Consider the following 15,494-nt stretch of genomic DNA (forward strand, 5'->3'; position numbering starts at 1 on the left):
TTTCACATGGTGCGGTGAGCGTGGAGCTGGGAATCAAGGTCGAGAGATTCATAATCAAGAGAGCAGGTTGATCTGAAAATTCTCAAGGTTCTGAATTTTTTCTTCCCTTTCACAAATTCTTCATTCTTCACTTAATCGTTCTTCTTCTTCCCTCTTCTCCCGAACTCACGCAGTAGAGTTTTGATGAGAACTTGATCGCTTTGCCGATTCCGCATCAAGGTCGAAGTGAAAGTTCCGATCAAACGAGATCGTAGAGAAGAAGATCTGGATCTTCAACACCGAGATCCATTGATAATTCACTAAACTCAAGAAAGGTTTGTGAGATTCAAGTCCAGTCATGGAGCCAGAGCAAAATCAAACCTTCACAAACATTGACTTGCGAACTATCGCAAATCTGATGAATCAAATCAACACTATGCAAGCACAGGCGGCAAGAAACAATGTCAATCCCCTCAGCGATCCGAATGATCCGTATTATTTGCATCCTGGTGAAAGTCCAGGAACACCATTAATCTCCATCATGCTAGGTTTCAACAACTACCACAGCTGGGAAAGAGCAATGTTGAGAGCATTGACATCCAAGAATAAAGAAAAATTTGTGGATGGAACAATTGTGAAACCAGCTCCTGATGATCCTCTAAGCAAAGCATGGAATCGTTGCAACAATTATGTAGTTTCTTGGATCAATTTGGCATTGAGTCCAGAAATTGCACAAAGTGTAATGTGGCACAATGTAGCTTTCGATTTATGGCAAGATCTCAAGCGCCGGTACTGTCAGGGAGATATTTTCAAGATTGCTGAGCTTGATGATGAACTCTCATCAATCAAGCAAGGAGACCTCACAATAACTGCATACTTCACAAGATTAAAGGTGATTTGGGAGGAGCTTGAAAACCTAAGGCCAATTCCTCAATGCGTAGCATGTGACTCAAACAATTGCTTATGTGGATTGATGAAGGTCAGAAAATATCAAGATGATGCATATGTAGTAAGGTTCCTGAAGGGATTAAATGAAGCATACTCAAACGTGCGGTCACAAGTCATGATGATGGAGCCAGTTCCGAAGATTGATCAAGTCCTCTCAATGATACTCCAACAAGAGAGACAACTGCATACACTTGAACCAATTGACTGCAAAGCACTGATCAGTGCTTCAAACAACTTCAGCTACCCAAATAGAGGAAGGGGAAGAGGCAGAGCACCAGGAAGAAGCCATGGAAGGGGCAGAGGAGCCACAAAGCAGTGTTCATTTTGTGGCAAACTAGGTCATTTAGTGGATGTGTGCTACAAAAAGCATGGGATGCCTCCCCATCTCAAGCAAGGTAACCAGAGCCTGATCAACAACATGATTGCTGAACAGAATGATGAAAAATTCAGCACCACCCAAGGAGAGGCCAGTAAGGGTGAGTTAGAATTCACTATAGAGCAAAAACGCGCATTGATATCATTACTGCAGCAGCCGGATATGCAGCAGAATCAAACAAACCAAATAGTTGCACTTCCATCTAATCAAGGTATAGCTTATGTGATGTCTCTAAATGTTTTCAAATCTAACTCCTGGGTCATCGATTCAGGAGCAACAGATCATGTTTCTTTTTCTCTAGAGTCATATCAATCGTATCATCAAATCAAACCTATAATTGTAAAATTGCCTGATGGTACTCACACTTCTACCTCCATTCCAGGAACTATAGTTTTCTCAAAACAATTTCTTCTCCTTGATGTCTTGTTCATACCACAATTTAAATTCAATTTAATATCTGTTTCAAAACTAACCAAATCTCTTCACTGTGAATTGGTATTTGATGATATGACTTGCAAGATTCAAGATTGCCTTTCTCAGAAGATAATTGGTCAAGCTGAGCAAAGAAAGGGGCTTTATGCATTTGAGGATCTAAACCCAGTTGGCACATCGAGTATAGCACTAGCAAAGGTTTTATGCATGCACAACACAAATTCACACAGCATACATGAATTAGGCACATTATGGCACAATAGGCTAGGACATCTACCTAAAAGTAGAATTGATGTAATAAAGAGATCATACTCATTCATAGACAACTCTGTTTGTAACAATCCATGTGACTCATGTCATTTTTCAAAACAAAAAAAATTAGCATTTGGTTACAGTTTGTCAAAGGCAAATGATATATTCGATCTGATTCATTTAGACATATGGGGACCAATCAACCATGTATCAACTGCTGGACACAAGTACTTTCTCACAATCGTTGATGACATGAGTAGATACACATGGCTGTTTTTTATGAAAGCAAAATCTGAAGTGGCAGAATTGATCAAGAATTTTGTAAAACTAGTTCAAACACAATTTCACAAAACTGTAAAAAAAATTAGATCTGATAATGGACTAGAATTCAAAATGCCACAATTTTATGCAGCCATGGGTATCATACATCAAACAAGTTGTGTTGCTTCCCCTCAACAAAATGGCATTGTTGAGCGAAAGCACCAACACATCCTTGGCGTCACTAGAGCACTTATGTTCCAAGCAAATGTACCTCAGTGTTATTGGAATTATGCTGCTGCACATTCCATCCATATCATAAATAGGATTCCAAGCCCAATTTTGAAAGAAAAATCCCCATATCAAATCCTATTCAACAAATTACCTTGTATTGACTACTTTAAAGTGTTCGGATGCCTTGCCTATGCTGCTACACTTTCTGCAAATAGAAAGAAGTTAGATCATAGAGCAAGAAAATGTGTTTTCTTGGGTCACAAGGATGGAGTGAAGGGTTACATCATGTACGATATCAATACTAGAGAATTCTTCATCTCTAGAGATGTACACTTCTATGAATCAGTTTTTCCTTTCAAAATACAAAATAACAATCAACATACTCATCATACATCTGATATTCAACACTCACAGCATACCAATCATGCATCAGTTTTTGAAAACTCGCAGCACGCATTCTTAGATCCTTTTGAAAATGAGCAGACTGCACAACACACTTTGCAACAACTAGTAACTCAAAATGGTAATCAGCCACATCCAGACACATCACCACAACCATCACTCATAGGCATTCCTGCCCTTCACACACAAGACACTGAAACTGACATTACAACACAACATGCATCACAAACACAAACTAGACACAATGCTGATGCTCCTACTAGAAGGTCAACTCGGGAGAGGAGACCTCCCTCTTATCTTAAGGATTTTCACTGCTCACTGATGAATAAGATCTCAACTCCCCAATTTACTTCAAATCCTAAAATTCATTGTAAGTATCCATTGTCCAGTGTCATTAGCTATAATTTTCTGTCATGTCCACAAAGGAACCTATCACTAGCATTGTCAGCCATAGTTGAACCAAATACATATGAAGAGGCTGTTACACATCCTTGCTGGCAGCAAGCTATCAATGCAGAATTAGAGGCTCTAAAGCAGAACAACACTTGGTTTCTTACTACTCTACCAAAGGGCAAGAAAGCTATAGGGTGTAAATGGGTATTCAAAACAAAATTGAAGGCTGATGGCACGATAGAAAGGCATAAGGCAAGATTGGTTGCTAAGGGCTTTACACAAGTGCCCGGCCAAGATTACTTTGACACATTCAGTCCTGTGGTCAAAATGAACACCTTGAAAATTCTCTTGGCAATTGCTGCTGCAAAATGCTGGATTGTACACCAGCTTGATGTAAATACGGCGTTTCTCCACGGCGACCTCCCTGAAGATGTATACATGCGCGTTCCACCTGGCCTTCATGTCTCGGATCCTTCTTTAGTTTGCAAACTTACGCGCTCTCTTTACGGTCTCAAGCAAGCCAGTCGCCAATGGCACACAAAATTGGCATCTACCCTCACAGCCTATGGATACTCACAGTCTAGACATGATGATTGTCTTTTCACTAAAGGTACAACTAATTCATTCACTGCCATATTAGTCTACGTCGACGATCTTGTGCTAGCAGGAAACAACATGAATGAGATAAAGTCTGTGAAGAAGCATCTCCATCAACTATTTCAGATTAAAGACATTGGTGAATTAAAATATTTTCTTGGCATCGAATTTGCAAGAAGCAGGGAGGGCATTACCATGTATCAACGAAAGTATTGTTTGGAACTTTTAGAGGACTATGGAATGCTAGCAGCAAAGGGGGCCACAACACCCATGGATTACTCAACACAACTCTCTAAATCAACGGGAACACCACTTGCCAACAACACTGAGTATAGAAAGCTAATAGGGAGACTACTCTACTTAGCAAATATAAGACCAGAAATAAGCTATGCAGTAGGAAAGCTAAGCCAATTCCTCGAATGCCCCACTGACAAGCATTTTGATGCAGGATTGAGAGTGCTGCGTTACCTAAAGTCTGCACCAGCTCAAGGACTATTTTTCTCTACAAAGTCAGACCTTGAAGTGACAGGGTACTCAGATAGTGATTGGGCAGCATGCCCAGATTCTCGAAGATCAGTATCTGGCTATTGTTTCTTTTTAGGAACAAGCTTGATCACATGGAAAAGCAAGAAACAAAACGTGGTAGCACGCTCTTCAGCAGAAGCAGAGTATAGAGCCCTGGCAGCGGCTACTTGTGAAGCTCAGTGGATAACCTTCATAACAAAGGAACTGAAACTAAACTTGGCAAAACCAATAGCCATATACTGTGATAGCCAAGCAGCTCTGCATATCGCAGCCAACTCTGTCTTCCACGAAAGAACGAAGCACATAGAGGTAGATTGCCACATTGTGCGCGACAAATCGAAGGAGAATGTAACAAAATTGTTGCCCATTAGAACTACAGAGCAAACAGCGGATATCCTTACAAAAGCTTTGAGTCCAAAGCTGTTCTCGGCATGTCATAGCAAGCTTCGGCTCTTGGACATTCACACGCCTAGCTTGAGGGAGGGTGTGACTTAACCCATATGATCAAAGCTTAATTAGCTGGCTAACTATTTCCTTTTTCTTCTCTCTTCTGGTGTGACTTGTAACTAACCCAACACGTGAGAACTGATTGCTAGGTTCCCTAATTGAATTAGTTTAGACTATAACCTAATCCTCTAAGTGATAGCTCTATCCAATGTATATATACCTGCAGTGTAAGATCAGAAAGATAATTTTTTGATCAACCAATTTTATTTTGCTCTGTGTCTTCTCTGCCAAAGTAAGAAAAGACTGCAGAAAATTCCTCTCTTTCAATGTTTACTCTTGAGTCACTCCCTTGTTCTACAACCAGCTCGATCACCTTTCACACAATGAACGTTGAATTTTCAAAAAGAACTGCAATACTAATTTCTAAATTTACAAACACACTAAAAAAATCAAACAACAATAATAAATAAAATATAAAACAAATACCAAATTTGAATAGAAACATAAACTCATAAATTAAAATTGTTCATATCCTGACCCAAACACTAAAAAGCTCAGGTCCTAATAAAATAAAAAGAGGCCAAATCCATAGATTGGTCTCCACTCGTAACCGACCTCCTCCAAGGAGGTCGAATTCAACACAGATTCCCCCCAAACAAGTCGGGAACGAAGATTAGCTGGCAGATAACACTTATTCAAATAAGTAACTGCCCGTAAAATTTTTCAACCCACTTCCAGAAGCCATATCTCAACTTCCCTAAGATAAAAGGGACGGTTATTCCCCTTAAAAGACGGAACTACTCCAATGGTGGTTATTGGTTCACCACTATAAATACACTGACACCCCTCAGGTATAAAAAAAGTTCCAATACTCTCTAAACCTGCTTAGGCCCTACTGACTTAAGCATCGGTGTGTCTTTGCAGGTACCATTCCCATTCTTTCATACACAGAAGTCGAACGGAGGCTCCCTGACACTAAGCAAGTCGGAGACTTCACTCTTCAGATGATTGGCCCAACCTAGCGAGTCCAACCCACTAATCTCCGGTTTACCCAACGTAACATTGGCGCCGTTGTCGAGGACCCGAGAGATCAACCCGTAATGGCGGACAATTCACCCGAAGATGGCCATACAGCGTCCAATTCTGAGCAAGAGAATCTGGACATTGGGAACAACGACGCGGACATAGCTACCCACCAAGGTGTGAACAACCAGCATAGAGAAGGCACCTCGGGGTTGAAAGGCCCAAAGGCAAACTCTTCTGAAGGGCGCGGATCAGGAAGGGAAGGACAATCCCAAGCAACCGATTTAATGGGATTGTTCCACGGCCACCAAGGGCGCCTGGAGCAGCTGGAACAGGAACTGGAGCGACAACGAGAGGCAGAGAGAAACTTGAGGAACGAGATTGAGCGACGAAATGAGCTTGAGGAAAAGCTCCTAAAGTTGGAGTCTGCTCTCAAAGGACGGAGCTCTCGCAGTGGTTGAGAAGATTCTTCCCTGGGGGAAACGGATCCGTTCAGTGAGGAGATAATGAGGGCAAAAGTTCCAAGGAACTTTAAAAGCCCTGATATGGACCTCTATGACAGAACTACTGACCCAAAGCATCACTTGAGCAATTTCAAAAGTCGGATGTACTTGTCCGACGCATCTAATGTTACTCGCTGCAAGGCTTTCCCAACAACTCTCACCAAAGCAGCGATGAAGTGGTTCGATAGCCTTCCCCCGAGGTCGGTCACTAGTTTCGACGACTTGTCTCGAAAATTCCTCATGCGCTTCTCTATCCAAAGGGATAAGGTAAAGCACGCACCAAGCCTCTTGGGTGTAAAACAAGAGGTCGGAGAACCTTTGAGAGACTACATGGAAAGGTTCAACAAAGCGTGCTTGGAAATTCAAGACCTGCCCACAGAGGCAGTGATTATGGGCCTAGTAAATGGACTCCAAGAAGGTCCCTTCTCCCATTCCATATCGAAAAGGCACCGACCTCCTTAAGCGATGTACAGGAAAGAGCTAAAAAGTACATCAATATGGAGGAAAACGCTAGGCTCCGAGAACCAGGCTGGCGACCTGGGCTCTCTCACTCATCAAAAGAGAAAGAGAGGGAGCCCAAGAAAAAGGAGGAAGTCGGCCCGGAAAGGCCTATGAGATATCACTCCTATACTCCCCTCCGAGTTTCCCTGGTTGATGTATACAGGAAAATTTGTCATACTGAAAGGCTACCTCCCCACAGACCCATTAAAAACAAGAAGGGGAAAAGTTGGGGCGACTACTGCAAGTACCATAAGATATATAGTCACTCAACGAACGAGTGCTACGACCTAAAAAATGTGATAGAAAAGCTAACAAGAGAAGTTCGGCTGGACAGATATCTCGTTGAAAGGTCGGATCATCACGGGAAGAGGAAGCGAGATGATGAGGACCGAAGATATCCACCACCACAGACCCCAGAGAGACATATACATATGATATCGGGGGGATTTGGTGGAGGCGGCCTTACAAAGTCATCTCGCAAGAGACATCTGAAAGAGGTCTACCAAGTCGGGGGTGAAGATCTCGACCTCCTTACTATCTCTTTTACTAAAGAAGATGGGCAAGGCATCATCCCTGGACACGATGATCTAGTAGTGATAAACATGGTTCTTGCCAATGCCCATCTCCACAGAACCCTGGTGGATCAGGGAAGCTCAGCCGACATCCTGTACAAACCAGCATTTGATAAGCTGGGATTGGACGAAAAGTAGTTGAGAGCTTACCCCGATACTCTGTATGGGCTAGGGGACACCCCAATAAAGCCACTGAGATTCATACCCCTCCACACGACTTTCAGAAAAGGGTGAAATCCAAAACTTTGAGCATCGACTTCATAGTCGTCGATGTGGGGTCAGCCTATAACGCTCTAATAGGCAGGACCACCCTAAATCGGCTCGGAGCAGTGGTGTCCACTCCCCACCTATGCATGAAATTCCCAATACCAGAGGGGATAGCAACCATCAGAGGAGATCAGAAGCTGGCAAGGAAGTGCTACAACGAAAGCCTGAACCTGAGAGGAAAGGGCAAGGAAGTTCACACCATAGAGCTTGGTGGGGTCAAAGCTAAAGAAGAGTTGCGGCCGCAACCAGGGGGAAAATTGAAGAGGTACAGGTTGGAAAAGAGGAAGGAAAAATACCAACATAGGAGCCAGCCTAAGGGAAGACCTGAAACAGAGGCTGATAAAGCTCCTACAAGACAATTCCGACCTCTTCGCCTGGAAGGCTTCCGACATGCCAGAGATAGATCTCGAACTCATGTCACACAAGCTTTCAGTATACCCCAGATCACGACCTGTTCAGCAACAAAGACGGAAGCTCGGGCCAGAACGGCCTCAAGTGGTGGAAGAGCAAGTACAAACCCTCTTAGAAGCCGGCTTCATTAAAGATGTCAAGTATCCGGCATGGCTGCTGAACGTGTTGCTGGTCAAAAATCAAAACGACAAGTGGAGGATGTGTGTCGATTACACTGACCTGAACAAGGCGTGTCCCAAAGACCCATATCCACTTCCAAACATTGATACCTTAGTAGACTCCAGCTCGGGGTATCAATACTTGTCGTTCATGGACGCATACTCGGGATACAACCAAATCCCGATGTACAAGCCGGATCAAGAAAAAACATCCTTCATCACGCCTAGAGCAAACTATTGCTACGTGGTCATGCCTTTTGGGTTAAAAAATGCTGGAGCCACGTATCAAAGGCTGATGAATAAGGTGTTTGCTCCTCACCTTGGAAATTTAATGGAAGTCTATGTGGACGACATGCTAGTAAAAACCAAGGATAAGACCAACCTCTTGACAGATCTCTCGCAAGTCTTCAACACCATAAGGTTGCATGGGATGAGGTTGAATCCCGCAAAGTGCACCTTTTCGGTAGAGGCTGGAAAATTTCTGGGATTTATGCTGACATAAAGGAGGATTAAAGCAAACTCCGACAAGTGCAAGACAGTCCTAGAAATGAAAAGCCCGACTTGTCTAAAGGAGGTCCAGCAGTTGAACGGCCGACTTGCAGCTCTCTCCAGGTTCCTGGCAGGATCAGCACTAAGATCCCTACCACTCTTGTCTCTACTAAGGAAAGGATGCTAGTTCGAATGGACTCCTGAGTGCGAAGGAGCATTTCATGAGTTCAAAAGGTTTTTAAGCCAACCTCCCATTCTGACCCGACCTAGAGTCGGGGAAGAGCTCGTCCTGTATTTGTCTGTAACAGATAAAGCTGTAGCATCAGCTCTAATACGGGAAGATGAGGTCGGGCAGCATCCTGTATACTTCACTAGTAAAGTTTTACAAGGCCCTGAACTAAGGTATCAAAAACTGGAGAAGTTTGTGTATTCCTTAGTAGTAGCCTCACAAAGGCTACGACCTTATTTTTAAGCCCGCACAATAAGGGTACGAACGAACCAACCCATAAAGCAAATCCTTCAGAAGACGAATATTGCGGATAGAATGGTTCAATGGGCAATAGAGCTTTCCAAGTTCGATCTGAAGTATGAAACTCGGGCGGCAATCAAAGCCCAATGCCTCACCGACTTCGTGGCGGAATACGCAGGAGACCAAGAGGAAGCCTCCACTACGTGGGAACTGTATGTGGATGGATCCTCGAACAAAGTCGGAAGCGGTGCTGACATAATACTAGTCAACAAAGAGGGAACCCAAATAGAAGTCTCCCTCAAATTTGAATTCCCAGCCTCCAACAATCAGGCAGAATATGAAGCCTTGATTGTAGGATTGAAGTTGGCAGAAGAAGTCGGCACAACCAAAGTAGTTGTGTTCAGCGACTCTCAGGTGGTGACCTCCCAAATAAATGGAGAATACCAGGCCAAAGACCCCAACATGAAGAGGTACCTAGACAAAACCTTGGAGCATCTTAGGCGTTTTACAGAGACCGAAGTCAAACACATAACTCGGGATCTTAATAGCAGAGCAGACGCCTTCTCCATGCTAGCTAGTACCAAGCCAGAGGGAACAATAGAAGTCTGATACAAGAAACTCTCCAGGAGCCCTCTGTCTCAAAAAAAGAGGTCAAATAAGACGTCCTTGAAGTTTTCGGATTGGATCTCGGATGGATGAACCCACTAATCGAATATATAAAATTCGACATCCTACCCAAAGAGGAAAAAGAGGCCAAGAAAATTCGAAGGGAAGCACAGAATTAAACCTTGGTAAAAAATATTCTCTATAAAAGAGGAATATCCATACCACTACTGAAGTGCGTCTCGACCTCAAGGACGGTTGAAGTACTAGAAGAGGTCCACAATGGTATCTGCGAAAACCACCTCGGGGCAAGATCATTAGCCAGGAAAGTCATCCGAGCTGGGTTCTACTAGCCGACCATACAGAAAGATGTCACCGAGTTCGTAAAAAGATGTCAGCCATGCCAAATGCATGCGAACTTCCACGTCGCTCCCCCTGAGAAGCTCATTAGCATAACTTCTCCAATCTCCAGGCCCTTCGCCAAATGGGGATTGGACCTACTAGAACCTTTTTCCCAGGCACCTGGACAAGTGAAATATCTAATAGTGGGAGTAGACTACTTCACGAAATGGATAGAAGCAGAACCATTAGCCACCATCACAGCCCAGAGAAGTCGGAAGTTCCTCTACAAGAACATTATCACAAGGTATGGGTTCCCCACTCTATCACCACGGATAATGGGACTCAGTTCATCGATTCCATCTTTAGAAACCTGGCAGCCAGCCTGAAGATCAAGCACCAGTTCACCTCGGTAGAGCACCCACAAGCAAATGAGCAAGCCGAGGCGGCTAACAAGGTCATACTGGCTGGACTGAAGAAAATGTTACAAGAAGCTAAGGGAGCATGGGCTGAAGAACTCCCTCAAATACTATAGGCTTATCGGACTACACCTCAGTCTGCCACAGGAGAAACACCCTTCCGACTTGCTTATGGCATAGAAGCCATGATACCAGTTGAGATCAATGAGCAAAGTCCAATGGTGAGCTTTTACGACAAGATTGGCAACATATAGGGGCACAAAGAAGAACTTGAGCTACTCCCTGAAGTCCAAGAACAAGCCCAGTTAAGAGAAGCAGCACTAAAGCAAAGAATGACAAACAAATACAACAAGAAAATCATTCGAAGAAGCTTCGCTCCAGACGACCTGATCCTAATCAGAAACGACATTGGAGTTAACAAATCTGGAGATGGAAAGCTTGCTGCCAACTGGAAATGGCCATATAAAATTACGAGGTCCTAAGAAAAGGCTACTACAAGGTGACCGACTTGAACGGCACCGAACTACAGTTAAAAGCGAACTCCACTCCCTGATGTACTCTTTTTCCCGACTTCATGGTTTTTTTCAAATAAAAAAGAAAAGGGTTTTCCTGAAGGGGGTTTTAACGAGGCATCAAAGTGGAGACTAAGGGGCAACAATCCTTAAACCCCTTAGTAGCAAAAGGTACTTATGCAAATAAATAAAAGATCTTTCTTCATTTCATATCTCTTTGTAAATTCCATTAAGTTATTTATTTCTACAAAACGCGCCGACTTAAGCTCGACAAAACGTGAAAATCCCATGACCGACCTAAGTGGTCGTCAGGATAAAACGACGAGGTACAAGTTGGGGTAAAGAGGTTATAAAAGCTGATCATGTAACTCGGAAAGATAACGACTAACAAGTCGTAAAACCGAGAAAAATGGAATGCATCGCGAAAATAGCCTAAGTTACTGGCAATTCAAATAAGAAAATTTGAGTTCACAAGGAATACAAAAAGAGATAAAAGAAAGCCATGAAAAGGGCAAGCTGTCTCAAGTCTTTTCAAAATCTAAGATAACTTAGGCAAAAACACAACCTACCCAAAGATAAGAGGCTTTCAGCAAAAAGATCAAAAAAGGTTTTTTTTTTCGAAAAAAACCTAAAAACAAGAGCAAAAAGCATGCACCAATTAAACTTAACCCCTTGTCCAAAAAAGGGAAAAGAACTTTTGTTTACGGCCATAAAGAAGCCAAGAAATGTCAGAGACAAACCACCATCAACAAACAAAATATAAAATTGTTTAAAAACAATGGGCCCACGGGCCGAGCCCCAAAATAGCCAAAAAACAATTAAACGGTAGAAGGGTTGGAATCACCAGCAGGAAGGGAGCTCGGGTCAACAGCAGGAGAGGTCGGACCAACAGCAAGAAAAGTCGGATCAACAGCAGGAGAAGTCGGATCGGCAGCAGAAGAGGACGGAGCAATCTCTTCAGGACCTTGAGAAGGAACCCCTGAAGAGCTCGGCTCCTTCCGAGGAGGAGATTCCACTAGCCTCTGCCCCCGAGTCTTCAAGTCGGAATCTGTCTCAAGTCGGGGAGGAGAAACGATCGCCTCATCAACAACTATCTTATCAGGATCAAGAGGAGAAAGGTCCAAATCAGGAGCAATAACTCCGACCTGCACCTTAAAGATCCCCCACGCCTCTTCCGAGCTCTCCGCTACGGAGTCCTCCAGATCCTGATAAGCCTCCCGACCTTTCTTCAGCTCCTTCTTCAGATCCAGGTTCTCCCCGAAGAGCCTGATATAATTCTGCTCCGCCTTCTCCTTAAGGCCCTCTGCCATAACACATTGGCCCATCAACCTCTTCTTCCTCTCCTGAAGATGGGCCCTCTCCTCTTTCAGCTCCTCCACCTCCTCCTTGAGCCTCTTCTCCTCTTCTTGATAAAGGAAAATCCTCCCATCCAACTCCTCAACCTTTTGGGTAGAACCCAAAGAGTTGAGGGGTGTCTTTTCCAAAATATCAAGGAGTCTGGTGCATACCCCAGCTACCCTGACACTCCCCTGAACCATGGTGTTGAGATGGTTTCGAACGGAAGCATCATCCATACCAATTGTGGTATGAGGAAAGATGTGATTCCGAACAAATTTGGGACCATCAAAACTAGGCTCCCCAGAAGAAGAGCTAGACCTCGAAGTCTTACGCTTCTTCTTCTCGGGCTCAGAAGCAGGTCAGGCAGGGGAAGAGGGAGGAGGGAGATAAGAGGCAGAAGATACCACAACAGGGCGAGAAGAGGTTCCCAAGTCACGAGGAGGAGGAGGAGGAGGAGGAGGAGGGAGAACGCCAGTAGCCCTGGCAGCATCAACTCGGGCTCGAGACCTCCTTTTAGCCTCCTGAACCCTCTGATAAGAATCACTGGATCCCTTCTTCACCATTTCTGAAAATGATCAAAAACAAAGAGTTAGTCAACGAATCAGAAAAGACAACTCGGTAGATTTAAAAGTCGGAAGCAACAAAATCAAGTCGGGAATTATCGATAGTCAACAACAAATCTACCTATCTGGGTCCGAACAAAGCCCGGAGACCCCTGAAGGAACTTCTTTGTGTCCAGATTAGGGGCCCTTCTCCAAACTTCTCGGAAGAACCCCACAACAACCTTCTCAGCCTCATCTAAATCATTCAGGCCATACTTCTCCACAGGATAGGCCTCTAACCAGTAAAGGAGAAAGCGGGGAGAAGAATTTCGGTCCAGAAAAAAGGGGTGATGACCCTCCACGGCTTGAATTTTGAAGAAAAAGTTCTTAAAATCATGAAAAGATTAATCAAAAATGGAGAAAACTTTCCGACCTTGAATGGCCCGGAAAGAAATCCAATGTTGCTTATTATTTTGCCCACTAAAGGGCTTGGTCCTATGAAAAAGATAGAAAAAGATCTTTAAAGAGATCAGAAAATCCAGTTCTCGACTAACAAGCTGATAAATTTTCAGAAAACCCCAAGAATTGGGATGGAGTTGATTAGGAGCAACTCGGCAGTGGTTCAGATCCTCAATCTCAAAATTGGAAAAAGGTAGAAAAACTCCCAGACGATAAAGAGACTCTCGTACATAAAAAAGAAATTAGGGTCAGCCTCAGCAGCCTTCCCAAAATAGACCCGGTCTTCAGGACCCAGAGCAACCAACTCGTACTTAGGCTCATCAGCCTCATCACTACAGATCCTATGGTGGGTGCGGAGGTCGGTGATGTAATCTGTATCCACTAAGGGCTCTTCCCCTAGGACAGTAACGTCTACCCACTCAAAAATCAAAGAAGACATCTTTTCTCTAAAAAGTGGTGGAAAAAGGCGACGAAGAGCTACAGAGAAAAATGAAAAGAAAGAATCAAGCAGGGTCCCTAAAAGGCGAAGGTGGCCCCTCAAAAGAACAGAACCATCAAAGCCACCAGCAGACTCACTACGAACTCCTCTAAAAATAACAAAATAGAGCATTCAATAATAGAAGAAGAGAAGGAAAATAATTGACCTTTGCTTGCAGAGATAACCAGGCACGGCAGCAACTAAAGTACTCAAAGAAGGATGAAGTTTTCTTTCGAACAGAGAGCAAGCAAAAAGTTTTCAGAAAGGAAACGAAGAAAGAGAGGGAAAAAGTATTTGTAAACACCCTAGGGAGAAAAAAGTAAAAACGACGCGATCATTAAAGAAACGCGCCGTTACCAATGTAACTGCTCCCCACACATAATTACGCAACCTCTAACGAACGCGACTATTGAGAAATTCGAATCACGTCGGTTTTGAAAAATCACGTCGGTTCCTCACCACGTCGGCTACAAGCCCGAGTTCAAATACTCGAATCTAACTCATTAACAAAAGAGATCGGACTCGAGTAGGGGTACTGTTCATACCCTGGCTCAAACACCAAAAGGCCGAGGTCCCAATAGAATAAAAATGGGCCCAATCCATAGATTGGTCTCCACTCGTAACCGACCTCCTACAAGTGTAGGAGGTCGGATTCAACACAGACCCCCCCAAAGAAGTCGGGAACGAAGATTAGTTGGCAGATAACACTTATTCAAATAAGTAACTGTCCCTAAAATCTCTCAACCCACTTCGAGGAGCAATATCTCAACTTTCCTAAGATAAAGGGACAGTTATTCCCCTTAAAAGGCGAACTACTCCAACGGTGGTTATTGCTTCACCACTATAAATACACTGATACCCCTCAGGTATCAAAAAAGTTCCAATACTCTCTAAACCTGCTTAGGCCCCTACTGACTTAAGCATTGGAGTGTCTTTGCAGGTACCACCCCCATTCTTTCATACACGGAAGTCGAACGGAGGCTCCCTGACACTAAGCAAGTCGAAGACTTCACTCTTTAGACGATTGGGCCAACCTAGCGAGTCCAGCCCACTAATCTCCGGTTACCCAACGTAACAAAAATCATGAACAGAAATCAAACAACAATAATAAATAAAAAATAGAACGGCATGAATAGAAGCATAACCCCTAAATTGAAATCAGAATCATAAAAACAAATACCAAATTTGATTAGAAACATAAACCCATAAATTGAAATCATGATCAGAAATCAAACAGCAATAGCAAATAAAAAATAGAACATCATGAAAAGAGACATAAACCCAAAAATTGAAATCAGAATCATAAAAACAAATATCAAAATTTTTTAACCCTAACCCATAAATTTTAAACAACCAAGTAAACTGAACAAAATCACTAATTGAATGAAATAAGAAGAACAAAAAAAAAACAATTAAATGACTTCATCGAAACAAATTCATGCAGCAGAACATAAAGAGATAAAAAAAAAATGAGCTAAATGAAACAAGTTCATACCTGAGGCTGTGACTCCATTGAAACTCTTGAAGTGTAGCAATGAATGGGGAGACAGCACTGAAGACGACAGAAA

This window comes from Arachis ipaensis, chromosome B4 (genome assembly GCF_059453495.1).
Source record: "Arachis ipaensis isolate K30076 ecotype BB chromosome B4, ASM5945349v1, whole genome shotgun sequence".
Lineage (NCBI taxonomy): Eukaryota > Viridiplantae > Streptophyta > Magnoliopsida > Fabales > Fabaceae > Arachis > Arachis ipaensis.